Source organism: Molossus molossus, unplaced genomic scaffold, assembly GCF_014108415.1.
Source record: "Molossus molossus isolate mMolMol1 unplaced genomic scaffold, mMolMol1.p scaffold_m16_p_5, whole genome shotgun sequence".
NCBI classification, from domain to species: Eukaryota; Metazoa; Chordata; class Mammalia; order Chiroptera; family Molossidae; genus Molossus; species Molossus molossus.
Window position 1 is genome coordinate 52779515 of NW_023425388.1, and position 25972 is coordinate 52805486.

General features: G+C 40.6%; 1 protein-coding gene across 9 annotated transcripts in view; it reads left to right on the forward strand.

Annotated features, from left to right (window-relative positions):
- The window catches only part of LOC118617124 (LIM domain containing preferred translocation partner in lipoma), a 635781-nt gene that overhangs the window by 394652 nt on the left and 215157 nt on the right, over positions 1–25972 (forward strand). The gene's annotated exons all lie outside the window — the stretch shown is intronic.

A 25972-nucleotide genomic window follows, 5' to 3' on the forward strand; every position in this document is an offset into this window, starting at 1 on the left:
CTGCCTTCTCCAGAAAGCAAAAATGTATGTGCTGTTTTAATTTCATTGGAAAGTACAGACCCAGAGAAGCATGAGTGAGGTAGGAAAAGGAGAGCCTACTGAGGATATGGGGTTATGTTACTAATATGGCGATCGTTTAACACCAGTTGCATCTACTCATTCAACCTTGAAAGATCATCTTCCAAATGATTAAGTGAACTGTAGCAGCTCAGGATGCTCTTTTTGTGGTGGGGGAAAAAAAAAAAAGAAAATAATTTATTTTCCAACTCCTGTCTCCTCTTGGGCCAAGCTTCTCTGTGAGCCAGAAATGTCCTTGCACTTACACATTGCATGGACTTGGGCACGAAACAGATCTGTAGTATCTGCCTTACAGGGGCAGGGCATCAACAGATGTGGAGGTGACAAGTATGCAGGGCAAACAGGATGTGAGCTGCTGTCAGGTTGGGCTTATGTGACGGTGGTCAGAACTCAAGCAAAGTTGCAACCACAGTGGCTGCTACGACATAATAAGTGGTGAACAGCCCAGGAGACACGGAGGACAAGGAGCTCTAAGGTAGTGCAGACACCATGTCTAGTTGCCTTTAAGAAGAGGCTGCTGCACTATCATAGTACCTGTTTATCCACACGACTGATCCTCCAAGAATCTTACTCTCTAGCCTTTAACCCTATTGGGAAATTAATTTTTTTTTATGACGGGTACCTTTTTCATTATTTGATTTACTTGCAAGCATATATGTCTCTTAAGTCCACCTGTTCAGTTATTTCCTTTGAATAGGTAAGATATGACATTACACACACCTACTAACCTACAGTTTTGATTTTCCATGAGTACTAGAATGAGCGTGATGACGTTACCTCTTATCATGACAAGAGGAGCCAAGAGGTAGTTCTTGGAAGGAGGGAGGTGGATGAACCAAGCTGGTTTCCAGCTATTGGGTTGGAACAGAACACTCCTCGCCTTTCATTACAGCTGTGAGAAATCAGAAATAGAAACTGAATGGTAATTTTTTAAAATTCGTAACACATTTGACATTATCCATGTACATACACATTCATTTACATTTTCAACATTAAGACAAAAATCTGTCAGGTCCTTGCTCTCCCAGTAGTGTGTTTACTGAACCACTATTTTCACATGGAACTGTCTGCTCTATTAATGGTGCTCCAGAATGAAATTTAGGCTCCTTAGAGCAAAAGAATCCTTCCCAGAAAGTGGGGGGACTAACAAATACCCTAGCCTTGCACGTGGGTCAGTCATGATCATATTCCAACATAATGTTTCCGAGTTTAAATGTCGAGTGTTTTGGAAACGTCGCTCTTGGAAAGCCTTTCTTTCTATAACCACTTTATGAAAATAAATATCACTAACTTTGCTTGTTTGTGTTAAAATAAACTTTGTCCAAAATAGCCAATCTCAATAGCCTTGCCCTTTGTTAACATTACATTATATTTGCATTAGTCCTTCCTGGCCCCCAAAGCAAGCAGTCCAGACAAAAATTGGATTATTCAGCTTTCCCTCGCTTTGGTGCACCTGCAATAAATCCCCCTACAAAGATTCAAAGTTTAGGTTCGGATAATTAACATGAACATTTAAGCTCAAATATCTATGCAGGTTTGCTCCATCTAAAGCAGCCTGACTCTTAGGGTGGCTGAGTGATGGTCCTAATGGAAAGAGATGGGCCCTGACTTGTTCCGGGATCCTATCCTCCCACCTGGGGAAACTGATGTGAGACAGAGCAAAAGCGTATCTGGATGGAGGGAGGGATCTTGTGAGACGTACTGGACCAGTCTTTGACTTTCCTCTTTTCCCATAATGTCGCCGGGCACTCTGGACAGTCCCTTTTCATTCAACACTGGAGCCGATCCAGGGGTATAGTAAAAGAATCAACACCCAGTGCGAGACCTGGATCCAAGATGTTGGGTCCAGCCACATCACTAGCATTTGGTCTCCGCACGTACTCAGGGTGATGGAATGAACTCTTAATAGCCACTCACCAGAAAGCACGAAACTGTATTTTCCTTCTTTTTGTAATTATTCAAGACGATCTATTACATTATGATGGATTCTGGATATCGATGAATTTCGTGTCATTGAAATAATTTTTTTTGAAACATTTGTTTTTCAACAGTGTCGTGTGTTTGCACATCACATTGTGCATTTTAAAAAATTAAAACCAAATCATCTTACTTTTCTCTGAAATTATTAAGAAGAGTGGTTAGAAGTTGGTATTTAGCCATCTGTCTGTTTTGGGAGAGGGGAGAGAGGCTGATGAGGTACAGATACACCGAGTTGCGGGCACTGGGGAGTGCGGGGACAGGCTCTTTCACAGTTAGTTTTTGGGCAGAACACTGCTGTATTCACTGCACCTGTGCACAGAGGACCTTATTGTCCCAATATTGACTCTGCTTGGCTTAGCGATGTGACTACTGGCTTGAAAACCGAGCTCCGAGGTCTAATCCCAGTTCCTCCCGTGACATTCCTCTTTCAGCTTGAGGAAAGCCTCCAGACCTCTTTATGTCACGCTTCTAGCCTCAGTAAAGTGGAACGTCATCTTCTCTAATTTATTAATGATTGCAGACAGCTTGGAAATTTCCAAAGGCTGAATAATTGCCAAGTGAGGACTGTTCAGTTTTCATTGGCTTTCCTTTATTTCCAGTTCTTAGTCACTGATGGAAAACTTACCTTCATGCCTTCAAACAATCATCTTTTGTTACATTGAGACATTCTGAGGAATTTGGCCTTTAACTCAGTTAGGACAATTTTTTAATGAAAGAAATCAATCTCCCCTGCACTTTAGATGGGCTGATTTAATTTTCCTACATCATAGAGCAATTTAAAAGAAAAGGGAGAGGAAGGGAAGGAAAAGGGCAAGAAAGAAAAGAAAAAAATGAAAAGGGAAGAATGAAGAAGAGAATGAATCAAGAAGGAGACAGAATCAGAACCTTCAGAGCTTGGAGGATCGTGCGTATTTGTGTTCCGATAATGTGCTGAGCAGTGAATTTGCATACCACAGTAGACCATAATGTGTTTCCTGTACCATCTGAGCTGAGTTCCTTGAAAAATATTGTCATAAGCAAGTCTTTTAAAGGGAGAAATGTTCCCTTCTCCCTGAAAATTTTCTTAAAGAAACAGTGGAGCCTGGCTGGTGTCCTTAGTGTTTAGAGCGTCAGCCCACAGATCAAAGGGTTGTGGCTTCGATTCCCAGTCAAGGGCATGTACCTAGGTTGCAGGTTCAATCCTGGGCCCTGGTCGGGGCGTGTGCGGGAGGCAACCAATGGATGTGTCTCTCTCACATCGATGTTCCTCTCCCTCTCTCTCCCTCCCTCCGTCTCTAAAAAGCAATGAGATTAACAAAAATTTAAAAAGTAGAAACAAGGGGATCTTTTATCTCTGCTGTTTTATAAAAGCTACTATCTGCCTGCTGTTGTGTAGTCCGTGGAACTCTTGTCTTGTGCATTATCTTCACGCCCCTGTGAAGAGAGATGTGTGTTTTCTCCACTGTTCAGCTAAGGTGAGTTAGCTGCACGTCCCAGAGCCAGGAGCTGGTCCTAAACCTGATCCGGGGCAGCCTCGGGCAGTTAGAGACGGAGATTTGCCCCACTCCCACTCCGTGTGAAAAGCACTGATGTTATGCATCCTGGGGAAGGTAGAGAGGCCCATCTAGTGTGGGGGTTACATTCTAAAATCAGCTATTATTAAAATTTCCTTGAAAAATCCTTCAGGTAACTGAGACCTTGGACAACAACGAACCACATTTCAGTAAACCTAACCAAGTTGTTATTCGCTCTTTCAGAATTAGAACAGATCACTGCTCTTCATTTATTTTTTTTAAATGGGGAATATTTAATAGGTCGGAGAAGAGAGTCAAGGTAATGAAATGCCCAGGGTCCGTGTTGAAAGATCCACAAAACCTGTAATTTGTTAAGATTAAGAAAATATTTGATAATGATGATATACTAGCATTTCAAACATTCAAGTAATATTAAACTATTTAACGTCATGTATGTGTGTGGAACAGGGAAGGACTTATAAATTAAGTCTATTGCAAATAATTGGTGGTCTTTTGGAGAGAACTAACAGTCATCTAGGTGCTAAATTTCTCTCAATTCCAAGCTTAGAGGAACAAACAACAAAAACAGATGTCAGGGTGAGGAGCAGGACCGCCGTGGATATGAATGCCTGGACACGGGTGGGCATGAGAATGCTTGAGGAGGCTGACGACAGTGATGTTAGTCATTCCTTTTGTGCGGGGCTTCTCAGTTTCCGCAGTGCTCCGTGGACCTCCCAGAGTCCATGTGCGTGACGTACAGGGCTTTCTCTCTCTTGAACTGATGAGAGTTCAAAAGCTCAGTCATGAGAGTCACTCAACCAAGATGATATGTCAAGTTTGTGGGAGAGCCACAACTCCAAGACAGGTCTTCTGAAGGTTGTCCTCATGGATCGCAGCATCACCAACCACCCGATGTGGCTCAGCTGCGGCTGGCGTCCCAAGAGGGCATTTACATGGTCTCAGGCAATCCTGCTGCAGTGTCACGAGATCAACAGTTGGAGGGGAAGCACCCGCTAAATCCCTGCCAGACACCCACGCTTGAGGCCTGGGGGCTAGACTTCCTCATTATCCATGTGCAATTTGTCCCAGGGTTCTTTCACATTTCATAATACATCAATTCTATTTTCTTATCTAAATCCCCCTTGTGGCTGGCTTAGCTCAGTTCTCATTTCTCACACGCACCTTTGAAATGTCCTCTTCATGGGTATCTTCCCCTCTAATCTCTTTCCACACCTGTTCATTCTACACATGCTACCAGATTAATTACCATACAGTTCTTCCCTTGTCATTAATTGCCTTTCCCAAAAACCTTCAGAAATTCCCAGCCACTTGTCAAAGACACTGAAACCCCAGCCTGGATTTCAAGTTTTCTCTTACCTTTTTAAGCATCTGGGCTTCCAGCTAAGAATTTATATTCCTAGTTATTTCTGCTCTCTATAATTGTGGTCATGGAGCTCTTTCTTCCTGGAATGCCTCCCCAAAATAAATAAAATATTTTCACATTCAAATCTGACCCAGTAAGACCCAACTAGGTTCTAATCTCTCTTGTGAAGTATTTTCCTCTTCCTAAAATTGAGTTGTATATCATTTTACCCTCTCTTGTAGAAGTTTTCATACTTTTAACTATACTAGAATCAATTATATCCCTGACTTCCACCAACCTGTGCCCCAGCATATAGCAGACTTGGAGATTTATGGGCTAGAGATGGTATCTGAACAACCTTGTTTTCCCCAGAATAATTAACCCAGTGAATAATGCATTCTTGTTTAATGCAGACGCTTGAGGTAACTTTCTACGTCCTCCTAAAATAAGGCATAAGCCCTGTTTTAGACCGCCATAGCTGTTGAGCAAAATGCCAAAACGGAAACCTATTCACCATATCAGTTTAGGTGACCTCAGTAACCCAAGTGTTGTCTCATGAGCAACTCAGCATCCAGAGTAGCAAGACGACATCTCAGGTTCACTGTTGCTCTACCACTTTCCTTTCCTTCTGGGATACATGTGTTTCTGTACATGTTATTGTATAGACAGGATCTTTTTTATATTTTACACTTGCCAAACGTCAATGGAATTTGTTGATTCATATTTTTCATCCACTTTTTGAGGTTTTATTTACATTCAATAATGTGTCCATTTTAATTGTATAAGGCAGGAAACTTTTGACTGTATGTGCCCATGAAGTCACTACCACAACCAAGATCGAGAACGTTTCAACCACCCCCAGACCTTCCAGGTTCCCAGCTGCAGTGCCCTTTACCCTCCGCCCCAGGCAATCATTCTGCTTTCTAACATCAGTCATTTCGGTCCTTTTTCGAATTTCACATTAGTGGAATCATACAGTATGCACTCTCGTGTCTGGGCTTCTTTTACTCAAAAAAATATATACTATTTTTAGATTCATCTATGTTATTGTGTGTATCAATAATTCATTCATTTTTTATTACTAAGTAGTGTTGCATTATATGGATATATACTATGTTTTGTTTATTCACTGGTTTTGAAGCATTTGTTTTGTATTCCATTTTGAATTATGACTGAAGCTGCTATAAACATTCAGATACATGTCTTTGTACATATACCTACATAGTTTTCATTCCTCTTGGATAAATACTTAGCAGTGGAATTGCTGGGTCACGTAATTTTGCTAAACTTATCAGTTTACATGATCACCAACAGTGTATGAAAGGTGCACATGCACCTCAATCCTGCTGTTGTCATTCTTAAATGGAGCTATTCCATGCTGCATAGGTGTATCTCACTGGGGCTTAGAATTACAGTTTTCTTTTGACTAATGATCTGGAGCACCTACTATTCATCCACTTATTGGCCATTCTTGCATTGTGTGTGTGTGTGTGTGTGTGTGTGAAGTGTCATCAAATCTTTGGCCCATTTTAATTGGATAACTTTTTTTTTTTTTTATTGAGTTGTAAGAGTACATGTTCTGAACAAGAGTTCCTAGACATATGCATTGCCAATATTTCTTGCTAGGATGTGACTTGCCTTTCTGTTTTCTTAATGATGTTTTCTGAAGAGCAGAAGTTTTTAATTTTGATGAAGTTCAATGTATCACTTTTATCATCTATAAGTTGTGCTTTTTGTTTTCCTTAGCTATGTTTGCCTCTTCAGGGTCACAACTATTTTACTCCATGCTTTCTTTTATATGTTTAACTGCATAAATTAGGGTTATGATTTACTCCAGTTTAAGGTCAAAGTTCATTTTTCCCCATTGGGATAGCTAGTTTTTCCAGCACAAAAATTTGTTGAAAAGGCTCTTTTTTCCCTTTGAATTATCTAAACACTTTTGACAAAAATCAATTGACCATATATGTGTGGGTTTATATGGACTCTCTCTAGTCTCTTCCATCACTTTATTTATATATCCTTAGGTTGATGCCAGGTTGTCTTGATCCCTGACTTTTATGGTAGGTTTTGAAATCAGGTAGTGTCCATTTTCCATCTTTGTTCTTTCAAAAGTGTTTTGATTAGTCTAAGTCCTTTCCATTTCCATATAATCTTTAGCATCAGCTTGCTAATTTACACAAAATAACCTGCTATGAATATGGTTGAGATTTCATTGACTCTATAAATCAATTTGAAAAACCTGATATCTTAATAATACTGAGTCTTCCAAACCCTGAACATGGTATATCTCTCATTTTATTTATGTCTTAATTCCTCTCAACAACTGATTGTAGTTTTGCATAGATGTTAAATTTTCCCTAAGCATTTTATCTTTTGGATACTATTGTAAATGGTATTTTTAAATTCAATTTTGCAATTGCTTGCCATTAGTATATGGAAATACAATTGATTTTTTAAAATATTGACTGTTGTATCTTATGACTTACTGAATTTAATAGTTACTAGGTTTTTTTTAAAGACTCCTTGGACTTGTCTATCTGATCACCACATCTGAAAAAATGTTTTGATTCAATTGCTCATTTTCTTTATAGATAAGAGTCTCGATCAACTTTCTATGTTTGCAGATTTATTTCTTGATTGAAAAAGAAACAGTTTCCTACAAATTTGAATGATGTAAACTGCAAAACATATAGTAAACCTTTACTCTTCATTGCTCTAGACCAGCCTATTGAAACTGTCAAACATAAAATCTGTCTTCAAAATTATTAGGTTATATTTATTTTTTTTACAAATTTACAGATAAGAAAACTGAGGCCTGAAGAGTTAGTAAGTAGCAGATTTTATTAAAAAACTAACACTTCATTCTATACCATATTTCCTCTCTACATTGCTTTAAGACCGGTGAAATCAGAAGTATTAATGGACCTTTAAAAGATGTAATAATTATTACCCAAAAGAGATTATCCCTTAGCCTTAGTGAGGCGTCCGACTAACAGAAAACAGCCAATGTTCTAGTGATCCTTGTTTGTCTTGCAGTTGATCCTGTGAAAAGACTAGTTCTTAGGGTCTATGAACTATGATTTTGACTAAGATCACAATTTCTTTTTGTGTGTGATTTTAAGAGTTACTATCAAAATGGCTGTTCTAATACACTAGGGTGTCTATCCATTTTATCCATCTAATCATTTTTATAGATTTATATATTTAAAAATATCCCAGGTCTCTAACCTTCCTGGAAGACTAACTGCATTATTTTAACAAATGATTCTAGAAAAATGTAATTTTTTGTGTTTACAGAGTGAGAGTACTAACTTCACTTTACCAGTGTTTTGCTGTTGTTTTATTTTGGTTCTATAATGAAACAAAGACCCAACTCATTGATGTGTCCCTTCAGGAACCTCATTTCTTTCTTGGCCCTCTGCAAACACTCAGATTTTCCTATTTCGAAGGACAGACTATAGTTTTCTTTTCCAGCAAATAACTGGGATATCATGATTCCTGGTGAATATAAAGATGTTGAAAGATTTTACACACAGAATATTAGAAAGTATCCCATAGTGAAAGTCAAATACTTGAGTTTCTAAAAATGCCATTGTATTGGAAATAAATATTTACTTTTTATAAATAAATTTATATAAATATTTTAGCCCTTTGATTTTCTAGAATGTGGAGACCCAACTTTTAGATATACTCTTAGCATATAATAGGATATTTGTTCTGTTTCATCCTTGGAATTCAGTGGATATTCTTCAGAACCTACAATTACAGTTTAGCTTTATTTTGCAGATGGTTACTTCCTAAATAACATTTTTTAAATATATAACAAGAATACGTAACATTTTTGTAACCTCTTACAAAATTTTGAAACGTTTATGTATCTGGGAAACTCTAGACATGTCTGGAGGCAGCTTGCCTATTATCCTATCAATAAGAGACACCAGAAGGATGTCTGTTCACTGCTAGCTCAGTGTTCTTTCCACTCTGTGACTCTTGCCTCCATTCAGAGCTCTCCGTGTTTACATGTGTTAGCTCATTGCACAGTTTAAAGAATAAAACATTAGAGTTGTATTCCTGGGACATACCATATCTTTAACATTATTTGAAACCCAAGATTTATTCAACATTTTCTCAAGAATCAGTGAGTTGAAAATATGCCCTAAATCTAAGTTCAAGGTAATAGGTCCCCTTTTATCTAGTTCTTATAAATATTTGATATATTTGTATTTGCGTAACATAGACACCATGTTAATTTTTGATGAACCTGTAGGGGTTATTTTGAAATAGGTAGGATAAGAGGGTGTGCTAGTTGTGTTGTTTATGGGTCTGTTAGCTATTACTTGGTTTTCATGGTGTATACATACAATAATATATTTTTTAAATTTTTGCTAGAGTTACTATAAAGATATTTATAATGTTTTGTTGTAACCTTGCTATCCATCCCATCCAAAGGACACAAAGAATTAGTGAAGCAGACCGTGTAGGACAGCTGAAGCTGGTCATCCCTGCAGAGGGATGCCTCATGGCCAGCAGAGACCTGGAGAAGAGTTCAGGAAGACAGGCTGAGAATATGCACAAGGGCCCAGACAAGCATAGTCCATGGGTGAATCTCACCTGCCACCTAGTTTTATAAATATTGTATTGAAATGCAGCCATGCTGTCTTGCTTCTGAACAAGCTGTGGCTGCCTTCACACTACAACAATACGATGAAGAAGTTGCTACAGAGTCTGTGTGATCTTCAAATCCTAAAACATGTGTTGTATGCCCCTTTATGGAAAATGTTTACCAACCCCTTATCCAAAATATGGGAAGTACTTTGCAAAATTTAGATTCTCATTAACATTGCTTGAATATTGCTCACCTACTCTTTTGTCTGTAGTACATCCTGATCTGTGAGCTGGAGGTTTTTGCAACAGTCAGTGGGAACTTGGGTTAAATATCAAAACTGAAAATTAAGCTGTTTCTCGAAGAGGAGTACATCCTTACGGTTTCTCCCAGCCTGGTACACTCCTATGTCATCTTCAAGATTTATTTCTCATATTAACTCCTTGGAAAAGCTTGGTCATTCACCTAATCCCTCTGAAATTTTTCTCACGGCATTGTTTCCCTTTACAGTAACTTGCGTTTTGTTGAATATTTTAAATATGTAATGACTTTTTTGAGACATAATTCAGAGACAATGGAATTCACAAAACATGCAATTCAGTTCTTTTTTTCTGTACCTTTTTGGGGTTGTACTACCACCATCAAGATTTCCTCACCTCAGAAAGAAATACCACCCCCACTAGTAGTCGCTCCTCATTCCCCCCAGCCCTCCAGCCCTTGGTAACCACTATCTACTTTCTGTATCTGTAATTTTGCCAATTCTTTCATCTTCACCTCGGAAGTATATTTAAAATCCGATCACCTCTCAACACCCTCACTGATGGTCCGAGCCCCATCCCATCTTCCGGGTTATCCCAGCTGCCTCCCCGCTCCGCTCTGTCTGCCTGTCCCGCCTCACTTGGTTTCTCTCTCTCCCTTCTCACCATCCAGCACGTGCTAACCACGTGTCTTGGTGACTCTCCCCCGAGAGTGTGTCATGGAAGTAGAGATTTATCTCTGTTTTGTTAACAGTGACATAGCAAACCATGTCTGGCCAATAGTAAGTCCTCATAAAAGATGAGTTAATAACTAAATGAGAAAGTGCTGAAGACAGAATCATTCCCACTAATAACTTTTTATCCATATCACTCTTACATAGGAAAGGGCATGAGGCCTTGAGGTTCCCCAGTGCATGACACTGATTTCTTGCATGATTTCCCTAAATTTTATATTCCCATATACCTACTTGCCGCTACCTCGGCATTCCAGCCTGCCTTTGAACACCACGTGTTATCTATTTTGATAATGTCTACATGATAGGAAGACTGTAGTATTTCAAATCAAATCTGAGTTTGAGCTCCCAGCTCCAAGTACAGTGGACTGTGAAGACAAAAGTGAAGGTACTTTTTGCCCATAAAATACCACACCTGTGTGAGAGATTTTTACTACATTTTGAGGGGCTTACGCTACTAAAAACCTAAGCAGTAAATGAGACTGTAAATATTTTTAAGCTGTATGGATTAGTAGCTGCCAATATTGACTGAGCATTTGTTATCAGACGCTGTGCTAAATACTTTACATGGGTTAGTTCATACGGTCTTCTTGTAACACTTCCTGGTAGAATATGGTTACTATTTTCATTCTGCGGATAAAAACTGAGTCTTAGAGAGATTAAGTAGTTCACTTAATAAGAAACTTATTATTTTAAAAACTTCCATGAGTATAAACAAAGTTAATTGTTAAAGCAAAAGAGATCAACATTATTAGGTGCCAACACATGACTTTATTTGTTAATTTGTTCATTAATTTAAAAATTACTCAACATCTACTTTTTTGGTGCTGGGGTTAGAGTCAGAAACAAGATAAGATATCTTTCCTCTTGAAGCTTACATTCTGTAGTATTTGCAGAAGAGAGGCAGTAAGACATAATTTCACCTTGCTCTGAATAAAAAGAAAGAGTTTAATGTTGGGATAGAGTGGGACTGTTTTTGGTAGCCAACTCAGGAAAGTCATCAAACAGATGACATTTGAGCCCAAACTTGAAGAATGTAAAGGAGCTAGGTCTTCTACGTCCTGGGAAAGAATAATCCAGGCAGGTGACTTTAAGGATGAGTCTTCTGAGCTTGGCATTTACAGGGATAGAAAGAAAACCAAGGTGGTTGGAACAGAGTCGTTGGAAGAGAATGGAACAAAATGAGACGGGACAGGCAAGAGGGCCCAGATCTTGTGGACTGTGGTAAGGAGTCTGTCCTTCTTCTAAGTGAAATGGGAGTCCACCAGAGTGTTTTAGCCAGGGAGTGATAGGGTCCGGTTGTGTTTTCAGATAACCTGAGCTGCTGGGTAAGATCAGCGTAGGAAGACCCGTTAGGCTGTGGTGCCCTGTGGTTTCCCTTAAAACTATTGAAAAGAAGGTCTTATGAACTTTCTTATTGTAAATAGAACGTTTATATTAGGAAATGTGTAGCTATGGGCCACTCTGTTAGCATTGAGTCCATATCTCACATTCTGTAGTTGTATACACTTAAGCAGATTCCCAGCCTCGGGTCCCAGGGCAGTGGAGGAGTGTGGCTGTTGAATGAGAAGCGAAAGTGTGAACGGCACACCACTGCTCTCTCGCAAGTGGAGGGGCAAGTATTCCCAAGACAAGCAGTAATGGAAGCCATAATGCCGTGTTACTTACGAGTTTGGAGGATGAGAATTGGAGTTGCATGTTTCTAAAAATCTTTACATTTTAATTACTTAACCACAAAAGACATATTGTGACACCTACTTTTTTTCCCCAATGGTATTGAATGGTTAAAAACTGAATAAATTCGGGGACAGCATAATCACATAAGATGAAGATTTCACCTACTTCTAGTTCTGGCAGACTCAGTAGGTTAACAGGGGCCTCCTTCTAAGCAACCATGGATTCTGCTCGTCTTTTTATCCAATCTCCACCCCAAGTGGCAATATAATCCAAACAAAAGCACGTGATGACATCTGTCCTCAGAGACTTCCTGTTCACACCAGGTGTGACATGTGCTGCTGATCAGCTTGATTTCCTTTGTCCCTCCTTCCTTTCCAAGTCATCCTTTCCCTTGAGATGATTACTGCAATTCTTTGCAGTCTCCATAGTAGCTCTTTGTATGAATGGCTCACAGTGTTTATCAACAGAGGGCTGCGTTTTCACCACCAGAATCGGGATACGTTAAGGGCTGTGTAGTTCATGTGCTACTTACAAATTAACTCTGTGTAGACAAGGCCATATGTAATTTAGCCACATAATTTCATTACTACAGCCAACCATATATGAGTTAGATAGTAATTTTTAGTAGAAAAAAAATGTGGAATGGTTTTAGTTATAACTACCCATGTTACTATATTGCTGCATAGAAATATTTTCTTAAAATTTTACATTCAATAAGCAACATGTACCATCTAAATGCTATTTTTATATTTGCCAAAGAATATACAAAAGTCAACTTCTCATTTTAAGTTTTACTTTGTTCATTCTCAAAGAGCTTAAAGTCCAATACATAAGATCAGATATGTATTATTGGTGACACTGGCCTCGGACCACTCTAACCTTCTTATTCATCAGTGTGATGTATGTGATGTATTATTTTAAAAAATAGAGCTAACATTCCTGCTGTTTTAGAAAATAAATCATTTCCCCTCATGGTTAGATACACATGGACAAATTGTTCACACAAAACAGGAATTATAAAAGTGCTACATGAAAGGTCCTGAGAAAGTTTGAATTATCTTCAGAAGAAATAGAGTGGATCAATTTTGCACTGTTTTATGTAGGATGGGACCTGTACTCATCTTTAATCAGTGGAAGTGGGGGTGAGAAACTAGACAAGATTAGACTGTATAACTGTCCAACACCTCTGATGGTGGGGAATCTAAAGATGTTCCTTAACTTAGACTTACCTCAATATGAATGGACTGCCTTTCTGATTGTCCATATATCTGGCCAACTGCCTCTAAAAATAAGATTGCTTTTGAGGCTGGCTGCTACTTAAATCTTTGCATGTGATAGCATAAAGACAAGCATGCATGATGAGGACCGTACCACAGCTTTTTGTTACTGGCCAAAGTTAATAGGTAAGTAATACTTAACCCAATGTTGTATATTCTGTGGTTGTATCCTTAACTACTGGGAGTCCATGTCTCTTAAGAAGCATATTCAAAACACTCAGGGATCTTCGTGCTTAAAATGCTTTGGTGGTTAAATGTCCATGTATTCTGAAGTTTTAAAACCTGGTCTCGAGTATGAATCACCCGTGATAATATATCATTTCTCTTTGTGATGCCTTCATGTTCATTGGCTTATTTAGTCCTCACAAGAAATACACAAAGAAAATACTATTACTATCCTGATTTTTTACTGAGCGGGAAACTGAGATAAAGGGGGATTAGGTTCCTTTCCCAAGGCAAAATGGCCCAAGCTTTTAGCCATTATACTACACTGCCTGTTTATGAAAGGATATTAACAAGAGACCTCATTGCTGTGCAGCAACCCAGCTCTAAACCTTAAATCACTTTCTCTTCTGATCTTGAGCAGGTCTCATATGCCAAGCTACTGAAAATCCCTCTTCTTGGTATGAGGCTGTTGGGAGGCTATCTGCTAGGAAACCTTCCTAATCATGTTTCTAGCAGAATACTTAAACTCACCTCTCTATTTTTCATTTATCATTGTGTCCTGCCAGGCACTAATGAAGCAACTGGCAGTGTGAGGGGTGTGCTTAGTGGGCTGTGGCATGGAGCTAAGCTGAATGTCAAAGACACAGTCTAGCTAATAACCTTGAACCTCAGAGAGGAGAGTACTACCGAGCTCCGAGAGAGGCAAGACACGCTGAGGACCTCCTCAGAACCCAAGGAGCGAGTCAGCGCCGTGTCTCCAGGTGACAAGGAAGGACTTGCAGCAAAACCAACAATGACTCCTTTTCAAGAGTGATATAATTTCACCTAAAATGTGCACTGCTTGCTCAATGCCTGGAGTAGTATCGTTCTGTACATTTGTATGCATAATTTGCGTCATCATTGAAGCTCTGGTCAGAAAAGGGGGAGCGAAAATAAAATGTTAAAAATATGCTATAAAATCCAGCCCTTTTATTTCCCAAGTTTACAGTCAGGCAAAGTGACTGTTCCATTTCTAATCATATTTGCCGTTGATTCGAAAAGCCTGTACTGAGAGAAGAGTATATAAATTAATAAATGTCTAAAACTGGCCTTCTTGAAACCTTTCGGTAGAACACTGAGTTGCATTCCTGCAGGGAGAAAAAAAAGTGCCAAAGGAGTGAGCCTAGGCCCAGTGTGTTCGGAAAGCCTTATTTGGAGAACCGTGGAAGTGTGAACTCGATCACGTGGAAGCCCAGGCCTGTTCAGCCTTCTGTGGCAGGTCTATGAGTTCTAGCACCGGGCTATTAATAGGGCCTCAAGCATGTGGGTGCTGCTGCTGCTGCTTGCTTGCTTCTGTGCGTGTGTTTAACTGCACGAATCATATTTAAAAGGGACCCCCTGTTTTATCAAGAGGTTATCAAGTGAAGAAGTTATTGCTTTCCATTTTATATCCTCTTTTTCAATGTGTCTATCCATGCTTAATGTTAACCTTTTCTATTAAAAATAGAAGTTTATTTGTCTATTTTGAGAGTTAACCACTTAGAAAATCAAAAAAAGGAGTCCTAGATATTAAAACAAACTTTCCCAAGAATCTTCTGGAACATAATAACTACCACAACTAACTTGCTCAGTGATGGGAGTTCATACACTTTTCGGCTTTCAGAGATGAATGAATGTGTTACCTTTGCTTTTCTAAGGAGCCGTCTTGTCCACGCACAGGAAATTGAGACCCAGAGAATGACTACCCAGGGTCTCACGGCAGAGGTAGGACTTGAGTTCTCCAAATGTGGGAGGTCACAGACAATTCTATGTCTACATTGATAGTGCTTTATTATTGCCTTCTATAAAAGAACAGTGGCATTTTACTGCAACACATTTTCCTATTCACTGCCTTATTTGCTCCTCAAAAATTATTCAGATGGACAGAGAATGACTTCAGAGAAGTCATTTTCCCAATTTTTCACACTGTATAAATCATAGAATATTTATCCTTTGCCTATAAAATCCATAAGATGAAACATGTGAACTAAGAAACATCACAGTTCTTAGCTTTTCTATTTGCAGACTGCCCCTTGCAGTTGCTAACTACTTAGATTGAAAAATACACAATTCATTAAGCAGAGCACTGCCTCAGAGACTTGGGCTGATACCTGGTCATATCTAAGTGTTCTTCAGTGTTCTCTCTGAGAAGAGTCTGTCGGGGACTCTATTGGTGCTAAGGTTACACAAACCACAGAAGTAAAATAAACCTTTTGAATAAATTATTCAGTTCTATTAACCATTTGATAGGTACTACAATATAAATGACTGTTCAAGATGGAAAGCATTTGTAAAGAAGTATGTATGAAAAGTAAGGCTTTCTCATAAAGTGGCATTGCCCTTAGCTACTACAGTTAATGTACCCAACAGTAAATAGTGAGAATACTGTGTGTGTGTGTGTGTAGATATGTTCAGATGTTGTGGGACCTACAGCTCTGAAATTTGTAACTTTCGGAAGACTTCTTTCAAAAATACAAAATTTTGCCCTGGCCAGTTTGGCTCAGCGGTGAGCGTGTTGGCCTGCGGTCCAGAGAGACCTGGGTTCGGGTGCCGCTAAGGGCACGTACCTTGGTTTTGGTGTGTCCCTGGCCTTGGCTGGGTGGTGCGGGAGGCAGCCACTCGATGTTTCTTTCACGTCGATGCTTCTCTCTCTCTCTCTTTCTCTCCCTCCCTCCCACTCTATCTGAACAAAAAATGGAAAAAATGTCCTCGGGTGAGGATTAAAAAAAAAAAATTTTTGACCAGGGCATAATTGAATTAGTTTCCTGAGCTGCCATAACGAAGTAGTACAGACTGGATGGTTTAAACCACAGAAATTTACTTTCTTAACATTTCTGGAGACTCGAAGTCTGAGACCTAGTGTTGGTTGGGTTGATTTCTTCTGAGGCCTCTGTCCTTAGCTGCTCCATAGTCACCTTCTGTTGTCATCACTAGGTCTTTCCTCTGTGTGTGGCTTTGTCCTTGTCCTGTACCAGCACCAGTCATGTTGGATTAGGCACAACCTAATGAACACATTGTAACGTAACTTCTCTTTGAAGGACCTCTCTTCAAATATAGTCACCTTGTGAGGTACCAGGGTTAGAACTTCCAATGAATCCTGGGAGACCGCATAATTCATCCCATGACAATTATGTAAGAAAACAAACCGATTGACAAACTTCAGAGAAAAGGGAGTAGGTGGGGCCTGGAAGAGATAAACCCAAGGACGTATGTGCATATATGCACAACCAATGGGCACAGACAACAGTGTGGTGAAGGCAGATGGGGCAGGCACACATCAGCAGGAGGGTGTCAGTGCGGGAAAAAAGGAAGGATGTCTATAATACTTTCAACAATAAAAATAAATTTTTAAAAAATAAAACATTTATTTCAAATGAGAAAAGCAAATGCAACACATTTTATTTTTTCTATTTTAGAGAGAGAGAGAGAAACTTCAATTTGTGGTTCCAGTTAATTATGCGTTCATCCGTTGATTCTTATATGTGCCCTGACTGGAGATTGAACCTGTAATCTTGGCGTATCAGGACAATAACTGGCCAGGGCCACAACACATTTTACATTGATTATCATTCAAAGTGTGGAAAACTTTCTTTAATCTGCACAACTTTGTGTTGGTAACTGTGAAATTTAAGACAATGGTCAAATTTAGGGAAACTGCTATTAACTTTAATTTGTAAGCTGTTACAAAAATACTTGCACTATTGGTAAATTCTATTTTGTAAAATTTGATTCAAAAAGAAAATCAAGTCAGTGTGCATTTTTAATTGCTTCCAGTCCGTAGTTGAGCATGTTCCCGCTAAGAGAAACATCTTTTGTGTGTATATTTTTATACATCTGATCATCAGCAAACCGTTCAGCTGACTTGGCTTCTGACTTCATACACTGCACACACTGCTGCCTTCCTCCCCCTGCTTACCCCATAGCCTGGGTGCTGTAGAGCACAGTCCTGTCAAAGGACTTCTGGCTTCATGCCTCAGAGCTGGGAAGTTAGCGGGCCCAGGGGCCTTTACTAAAGCCATTCCTACACAGCGATAACTGGCGATGACTTGAGCACCCACCATAGTGATTGCAAACCATGTAAATGTAGTGTCCCTCTCTTCTCAACTAAATGTATCTGTAACTGAACTTCCCCTAACCAACCCCAGAAGTTCCACAACCATTCCCACACTGCTCCACAGCGTGTGACAGAGGGCAGCCAGCGTGGAACGAGACCAGATGGCAGCAAAAATACTCCCTGCCCTACACCCCCATGGGACCTAAGAGGGGGCTAGAGCCAGGGGGAGCCCTGAGGCTTCATTTCCGACTCTGTCAATCCATGTTTGAGTATTTCTGCCACTCTGGGGACTTGCTGGGGAAGTTATGCCCTCATTTTCTCTCTGCCCCTCCTTCCCTTTCTCTTTCCCAAACATTTATTCGGTGCACCCCACATTGCAGAGCCTGCATTGGGAGGGATAAGACACACATGGTGTCCACAGCTTTTTAATTTTAATCCTCACCAGAGGATATGTTTTTCAAAGGGGAGAGAGAGAGAAACATTGATTGGTTGTCTCCCACATGTGCCCCTACCAGGGACCCAACCCACAACCTGGGTATGTGCCCTGACCGAGAATCAAACCCATAGCCCTTTGGAGCATGGAACAATGCTCTAAACCACAGAGAAACACCTGCCAAGGACCCATTTGCTTTTTTAGTTTGTTTATTCCAGTGACTCTTCTGTCTCCCATAGAGGACAGTCTGGTTCTGACCCCCTTCCTGAACTGTCTTTGGCCCAGAGGGAGAAGAATCCACCAAAATGTCTCATTCATTTGCAATCAGAGGCAAGCGGGTGGCCCAGCATCTCTCAGTGTGACCCAGTGACCGAATCAGTAGAGAGAGACGTGAATGTTCAATCTTTGCATGATTCTACTGAGTCATATAGATCTGTTGGTGACTTTAATGTTTGTGAAAGAGGTATTTTTGTCATTGAGGCATGGCTTTGTGAGATGCTTGAGGGCAAGGAACTGTGCCATAAAACCTGAATGTCTACATGATGGAAGGACACAGGCACCAAGTAACCTCAACAGAAACCAGTGCCTCCCACTGAGCTACCGAAACACAATTCTTTGCATAGCGCCTGTGTTCAGTAAATGTTGATTTTGCCATGGATTCTGTGACTCTTACTGTAATTTGAGGACTAAAGGCAATGATGAATCAGTTGCTGACATGACTGTTTTTTAGGTTTAATGGTGGCAGATAGCAGCCCTATGAATACTATTACTATCACTGTCTGGTGGGAATGGCTATCAGTATACTGAGATTTTAGGAGTAATAATAATAGGAAAGACTACTCCATTTATATTGAATGAACACACTTGTCTCCATCACGTTTAGATCTTACATAATTTTGCTCCCTATGGTGATTTTTGCAGATAAGTTCCTCTAATGGCACGAGTATATTAAAATAAAATGAGGTGGGATGAAGGGAACCTACCAATGAAAAGAAACAATCGCTTTTCTGACAAATGGCAGTTAATACAGTAGCAATATTTAGAAGTAAAACGTCAGGTATCTAATTGAAAAATATATCTGTATATCATTCTTGCTGTAATTCATCAGACTCACAGATCTCTCTCTGATGCCTCATTCATATGTTATATACTTTAATAGAGTGTTCTTCCTTTTTCCTCTTTTGTTTTTAGTCATGAAGATTAATTTGGAGGCTTTTGACTTTCTGATCTCAATTTTTATTTTGTTCCAGACTTGGCTTATTCTGTCAGTCATAGATGATCAGATACACACCATAGCTCGATGAGACCAGACTGGAAGACCTGCTTCAGTCAGTGTAGCAGTTCCGCATGTGATACATTTCAGGGAAATCTACAAAAGGCTGGATGAGAATGGCCCATGTTAAGTGTAGTTATATAAACCTTAATAGAAAGAAAGTACCAGGAAACACTTAGTACCTCAGATAAGATTTCTTTCTTTCATCCCTTATCTCAGACATTCAAGTGACCACCCTGATGTTTTCTTCGCTAAACTAAACCTTTTTTTTTCTTTTTAATATGTTTTTATTGATTTTACTGAGAGGAAGGGAGAAGGAGAGATAGAGAGCCTACAGCCCAGGCATGCGCCCTGAACAGGAATTGAACCTGCAGCCTCTCGGTGCATGAGGCAACTGAGCCACACTTTAGCATGGAGAAGGATTTATGTAACGTCTAGTGCAAGCCTATTCTTTCTCATTGTTTCACAGACATTTATTAGTTACTTCCCATGTGCCACGCCCTGTGCGAGGTATTGCATATACTGAAATGGAAAATAATCCAAAGATTTCAGTGGGGGAAGAAATGGGTGAGGAAACTAAGGCCTGGGGGAATTTGCTGGAGTTCCTCTAGGCATAAAAGGAAGAATAGGGACCTGGTAAAATGTCTCCAGCCCACTGTTTAGTCCTGGTTCTGCTCAATCACTCCATCTCCCTAACCGAGGACAGAGCAGAGAGCATATAGCTGGACTGAAATCAGTCTTGTTCCTTATTACAAATTTCATGTCATATTCCATGTTGAAACTTTATGCTTAAAATACATACATTTTGTGTCCAATATTAACTTCATAGACATCTGGGAAGAGAAAGGGTAGATTTCCGACTTCTCTGACCGCCTGGAAGCCTGTGTCCTCACACTCTGGGTTGTTAGAAATGTTCCATTCTGCGATCATGCTTTGCGGGCGTCAGGGGGCGGTTTAGGGAGCTTCCAGTTGCCTCCAGACAGGCAGAGTCTGGATGTATGTCTAAAGCCCATGCGTTTGAATTCTGGAGCATAAAGCTCACAAAACAGCTTGCTCTCAAGAGGTTACTGTAGGTTTGGTTCTAGTCCCCCACAGATACTGAGAGAACAGGCATGGTCGGATTGTTGTGATGTGCTCAGGGAGAGTGTTCTGAGCTATGTGGGAGCTGAGCATTTGCTTAAGAGGGAAATACAGACAACACTCGAATCTCTAGGGAGTTCCACTCCCGTGGGTGTGAGAACTGCCTCAATACATTCGCATCCCATGTACTATGTCTGATATAGCAGCATCGAGAAGTCCTCGTTCTTGTAATGGGATACAGTGAGGAATGAGACGATGTCCTGAAAGATGGGAGAATGATGTATATTTGAGTTGAAATAATGAAGATTTATTATATAACTCAAAATTTCTCAAATGACACAATAAATGCTCAGTAGGTGTTTGTTAAGTGAATTTTAATACCTGATGTGTGTTTAATGTTGGATGTGTTTAAGTGACCAAGCTGATAAAAAAGGAAGCGGTGTGGGAAACAGGAAAGAGAACCAGGCCAGGTGGACAGTGCTGGGCTCTGGTTCCAGTTAGTAATCCATAAGTGATTTTAGACAAGTCATCTCTCTCTCTTTCCTTCAGTTTTGTAAAACAGGAAGATTGGACTACTTTTTTTTAAAAGGCCCTAAGGAGCCTATGCAATCTACATGCATACCATTCATCAGGAACTACTCTAAGTATGCTGCCATGGAAAGAAATATCAATAGTGATATGTCAAATGACAAATTAGTAGGCAGGCTTTAACTTCTTCTCGCCTGACTTCAGGCGTACATCTCATTATCTAGCATATTTCTGAGGACCTAGCCAGTACATGATAAACATGTATTAGTCACTGGCCTCACCCAGTGTCTCAGTGACTGGCCCAGATCTTTGAAATGCATGTTGAATGATATTACTGATTGAGAACTGGATCCCTAAAGATGTCCCATGTAATTAATTTTAAAGGACGACTATCCAACCCATTCAATATGGCATCTCTTTTACAGCATAAGAAATTTACACGGGCACACTTTGGGTGGCAGAATTCTCATCGCCTTACCATGTATCTCTTTTAGACAACTCAATTTTTCACTTGCATCAGCCAGAATGACAGTAACTGGCAGCAGTCTGGAGAAAAAGCTCTAACCTCATGTCAGAGGCCGGGCTTCATGTCTGTATAATGGCAGAGATTACTGGTAGCCAGAGATTATTTTTTTCAACCACACCTTTCCACCCAGTAATTACTGTCCATTTGTGTTATTCCTGAGAAAACAGTCTAATGCCATAAAGTGCTCTTTTTTGCAACAGGAGAACATGCTGTTAAGACGACACGAATGCACTCTCTCTCTCTCATTCCAGTTTGCCCTAAATGAGTAAGCTGAAGTTAGTCTTTTAAACGTCGCCCTTCTCAAGGAAGGAGAGGGTACATTTGCCGTGGATTTTCTTCTCAGTTGGTTAAACCTAAAGAAGTAATTAAGACTCTGCATTTCTGATTTGCAGGAAACAGTGTTATGCATTTCCCTTGGATGAGACTAAGTAAGGAGGATAAAGGAGGACTCTCAAATTGCAGTCTGTGTGACCTGTTTTTGAATAAACATCATTATATTCCACAGTCAATTATCTCCAAAGTACAGTGTGTTCTCTAGCCAGAACGAGAGAGAGCAAGCACAAGAATGAGAGAGAGAGACTGACTTAGAAGTGGTTAGAGAAGGGACACATGCATTGGAGTGTACATTAATCTATTGTCCTCTGAATAATTTCATACCATTTGGGAGGGGGTTATAGAGAGGATTACGCATTATTTTAATGTGGTTTTATAAATATCAAATTGCAGTCATCTGTGAAAGAGACAAGCAAGGCTAGGGAAACAAAATGAGGTATGTTATGTTTAGCAAAGTAATGGGGCCCCTAATACCAGAGGAAAAACAAGTCATTAGTTACAACTATTGAATGGAATTGGTCTAATAGGTGCAGCAGGATAAGTATCCCATTTTATTATGGCTTTGTGTGTGTTTTGCAAGGCGCTCTGGATGACCATTAAAATTATTTTCTACAGCAACACTATGAGGGTTCGGAACCCAGAAGTGTAACTATTATTTTTGTTTACACCATGCTGTTCTCCTGGGAGAGTAAATAGTATTTTGAGTTTTGTTTGTTTCTTTTATCCCTTTCTTTCTTTTCACCTATGAAAAGAACAAAATTGTAGAGAAATATTTATTGGAGAGTGATCTTAAAAGAAGCTTAGGTTTGATCAAAACAGGGTTGGCCACAATGAAGACAGGTACATTACCGTCGCCTCTATGATCACTTGGGGTTGTGTTGTTTTTCCTCTTCTCTTTTGGAGGTAAAGTTGGCAGCAAAGGCAGGTTTCAGATGGATACGGAGTATAAACACAAGGCTTCTGTTCATTCAAATGGGGACCAGGCAACCTCCCACAATAGCTCTGACACTTGGCCTGTTCTGATAGAAACCCCTTTCTTTCTGTGTGGTCTGGGATTTGAATCTAGAGGTCTTTGATCATTGGCCTCTCTCCTGGCTGGTTGCTGGGTGGGGTGGCTCTGATCATTCATTCTTCCAAGGAGGCCTGTTACCCTCCGAAGCGAATTGCATCCTTGCTTTCACCACAGTTAAGCTTGATAATTATTGGTGATACTGTCAGCACACTCTTACTTTCTTATTCCTAAGTCTGAAGTGTATAGATATATAAAATTAACAGCCCACTTTGGAAGAAAAAAAAGAGCATTACCCCACGTTAAACCCCGAGGCTTGCTACAGAACACCAACAGCGGAGTCCCCTCTTTCTCCTCACGCCAACAAATCCTCACAAATTATTTATTTCCCATTTTAGACATTGGACAGTGACTCAGTGTGCCCTGGAAATACTATCACTGTAGTAATTTTCTCATGTGGCTCAGCTTAATGTTCAAGAAATGGGTAGTTACAAGTCCAGACACTATAAAGATGGAGCTAAAAATTCTTCTAAAAATGGGATGTTTGGTTAACGTTGAGTAGTCAACAACTTTCCTGCAGCCACACACAGTGCCAGAGAAAGAAATGGAATAAATGTCCTCATGCAGTGTTTGGTGAAGTCTTGGCTTAGGGGGTTGACCTTTGTTAAGGATTCGGGACATGTTGGCTTCGTGTGTGATGCTTGTTCTATGGCTTTATGGTGTCTGTAACTCAAGGGATTAACATTTGGGAGGAAATGACATGCTAATGGGTGATGGGTGGCATAAAACTGATTATAACAGATTAAGTAACTGAACAAACGGACAACTAGCTCTTCTGAACCTTGTCTTCGTTCTAAAGACCTATTTCTCCATGACCATGGCTTGGTGTGTGATGCAGAGAGGGAAAGGAACAGACGTCCTTGTCCCCTTGGCTTATACTGAAGACAGTACTTCCAGGTGCTTTCAACACCCTCTTCACCTGGGTGGCCACCACCAGTCCTTAAAGAATTCCTCATTCATATAATTTTGAGAACCACCTGTAGTTAGGGTTTTGCCCTCCTCCCTGTTAAGAAATGAAGGGCTCACACTCAGATGTCTGTGCAGTGTGGACTCCCCCTGGAGCGCACGGTCACTTACTTTTCATTAGAGGATAGGGGGCCAGTGATAGTGTCTACTGTGCAGGAACCTGAATCCCTTCTCTCTACCATCAGTTTCGCCACATTGTTCTTTGTTACTGAGGGTAGTGTTAGGGAAACCTCTGAGCCCTCCTTACCTTGCTCATAGGAAATATCTGCAAAGGATTAATACAATTAAAAGAAATGTATTGTAGGAAACGTATTCCTTTACCCTGTGAGGATTGTATAGTCCACCTTACCCTGAATGCCAAATATTATGCCTTGAACAGCAAAAAAAAAGAAAGAAAGAAAAGGAAATCCCTGAAAAAAGATTTTAATAATTTAAATCAAAAGAATGAACGTGGATCAAATTTGCCTAGTATCAAGTTGCCCTCTATGTTCCTTCAGGGTTTACCCGGGGAAGTGGCCAAGGATGGCCGCCAACTGGTCACCTGAAACAGCAATACCGTAGACAAAACCAGACCCCGCATTCTGCATATCAACACCATCCTGGCTACCAGCGAGTGATTAAGAACCCTACAAGCTAACCCCTAGAGAAGCGGGAGTGCTGATAACATATGCAAAATAAATCTTTGCATACAGAGTACTAAAACTCATTTGATCCTCCTTGCACATTTGTGAGTTAGTTAAGGCAGAGTTGTTATTGTTTCTGGTTTTCAAATGAGGCACCTAAAGCCCGTAGAAGTAAGGTTACTCAAAAGGCAAGGATTCCAAACAGGGTTACTCAGGGTAAGCTGGTATGTTGTGGTATACAACCTCAAAACCACTGCTATCTTGCTACTTTAGGTGCAGAAAGCCCCTAGAGTTCCACAGAATTGGAGTGTTTCCAGATCTGAAATGTTTCTTAGAAATCATCTCATCTGATGCCCCCATTTGGCCAAAGAAGTGCACAAAGCTTCTGAACTGGGAACAAAACACATGTTCTCTTTCTATCATATTGTGCTGAGGCTTGGATGAGTAAACCCAGGAAATCATCAGGAAACTTTGAAAGGACCAAGCGTAGTCTTTGGAATCATCATGACCTCAGTGCACATCGCATTGCCACTATCTGGGTATGTCTGTTTAGCAAGGTCGCTTCCTCTCCCTGAGCCTCCTTGCAAAGAGTATGTGCCAAGCAGGGTGTCGGTTCTTATTAAGCAAGATAATAAGTTGGTGTCTGGCCTAATGCTTGGTCCCTAATGAAGGCTCAATTACTAGGTGCTTCCTTTGGTTGGCTCGCTCCTCCTCTCACACTGTTGGGGCTGCTGGTTTGAACTGTTCATTTCTACGCTGGGTTTTCCTGTTAGCCCCTTGGAAAGGGGCATGGTGCCCCTCCCCCTCCCCCTCCCCAGCGCCCGCCATGACGGTCCTGGGCCTGGACTGCGCGGGACTCTGCCCACCTTGGCACGCTGGCACACGTGCTCCTGTCCCAGGAGACCTGGCTCGTGCACACAGGGGCTCTGCGAGCGCAGTGGCTGCCTAATTGGGAGATAGGGCTTCGTGAATGGATCTTTCATTAGCAACAAAATATTTGCTGGGAGGGACTGTAAACAGCAGAGAAGACTTGATTCAGTCACTCCTTTTCTCTTGCCCTCTCTTAGTTTTTGTTTAATTTAGTGTGTTTACTCCTTAAGACACAGCTGGTACTGAGGCCCTTCCAAGGTTCAGGGACCCTTTCTCTGCCACTCCGCCTGTTTCCTCTTGGGCATCTTTAAGGGACAATGCGAGGGGTGTGGGGGTGACGCAGCATGTGTCACATGAGTCCTGGCTATTACGGGACATCCGAACAAACTCCGCCTCCTCCTTGTCCACAAGGTTCTCATAGAGGCGCACGCACCGAGCTTACCTCAAGCACATTCTTTCAATGACAGGGTCACTGCCGGTCGTTTCCCCGAGGCATCACTGCTGTCCTGGCCTGATCCGTCCCTGCTCTGCCTTGGCTACCCTAGCATATTTTTTTTCCCTTCTCAAAACGT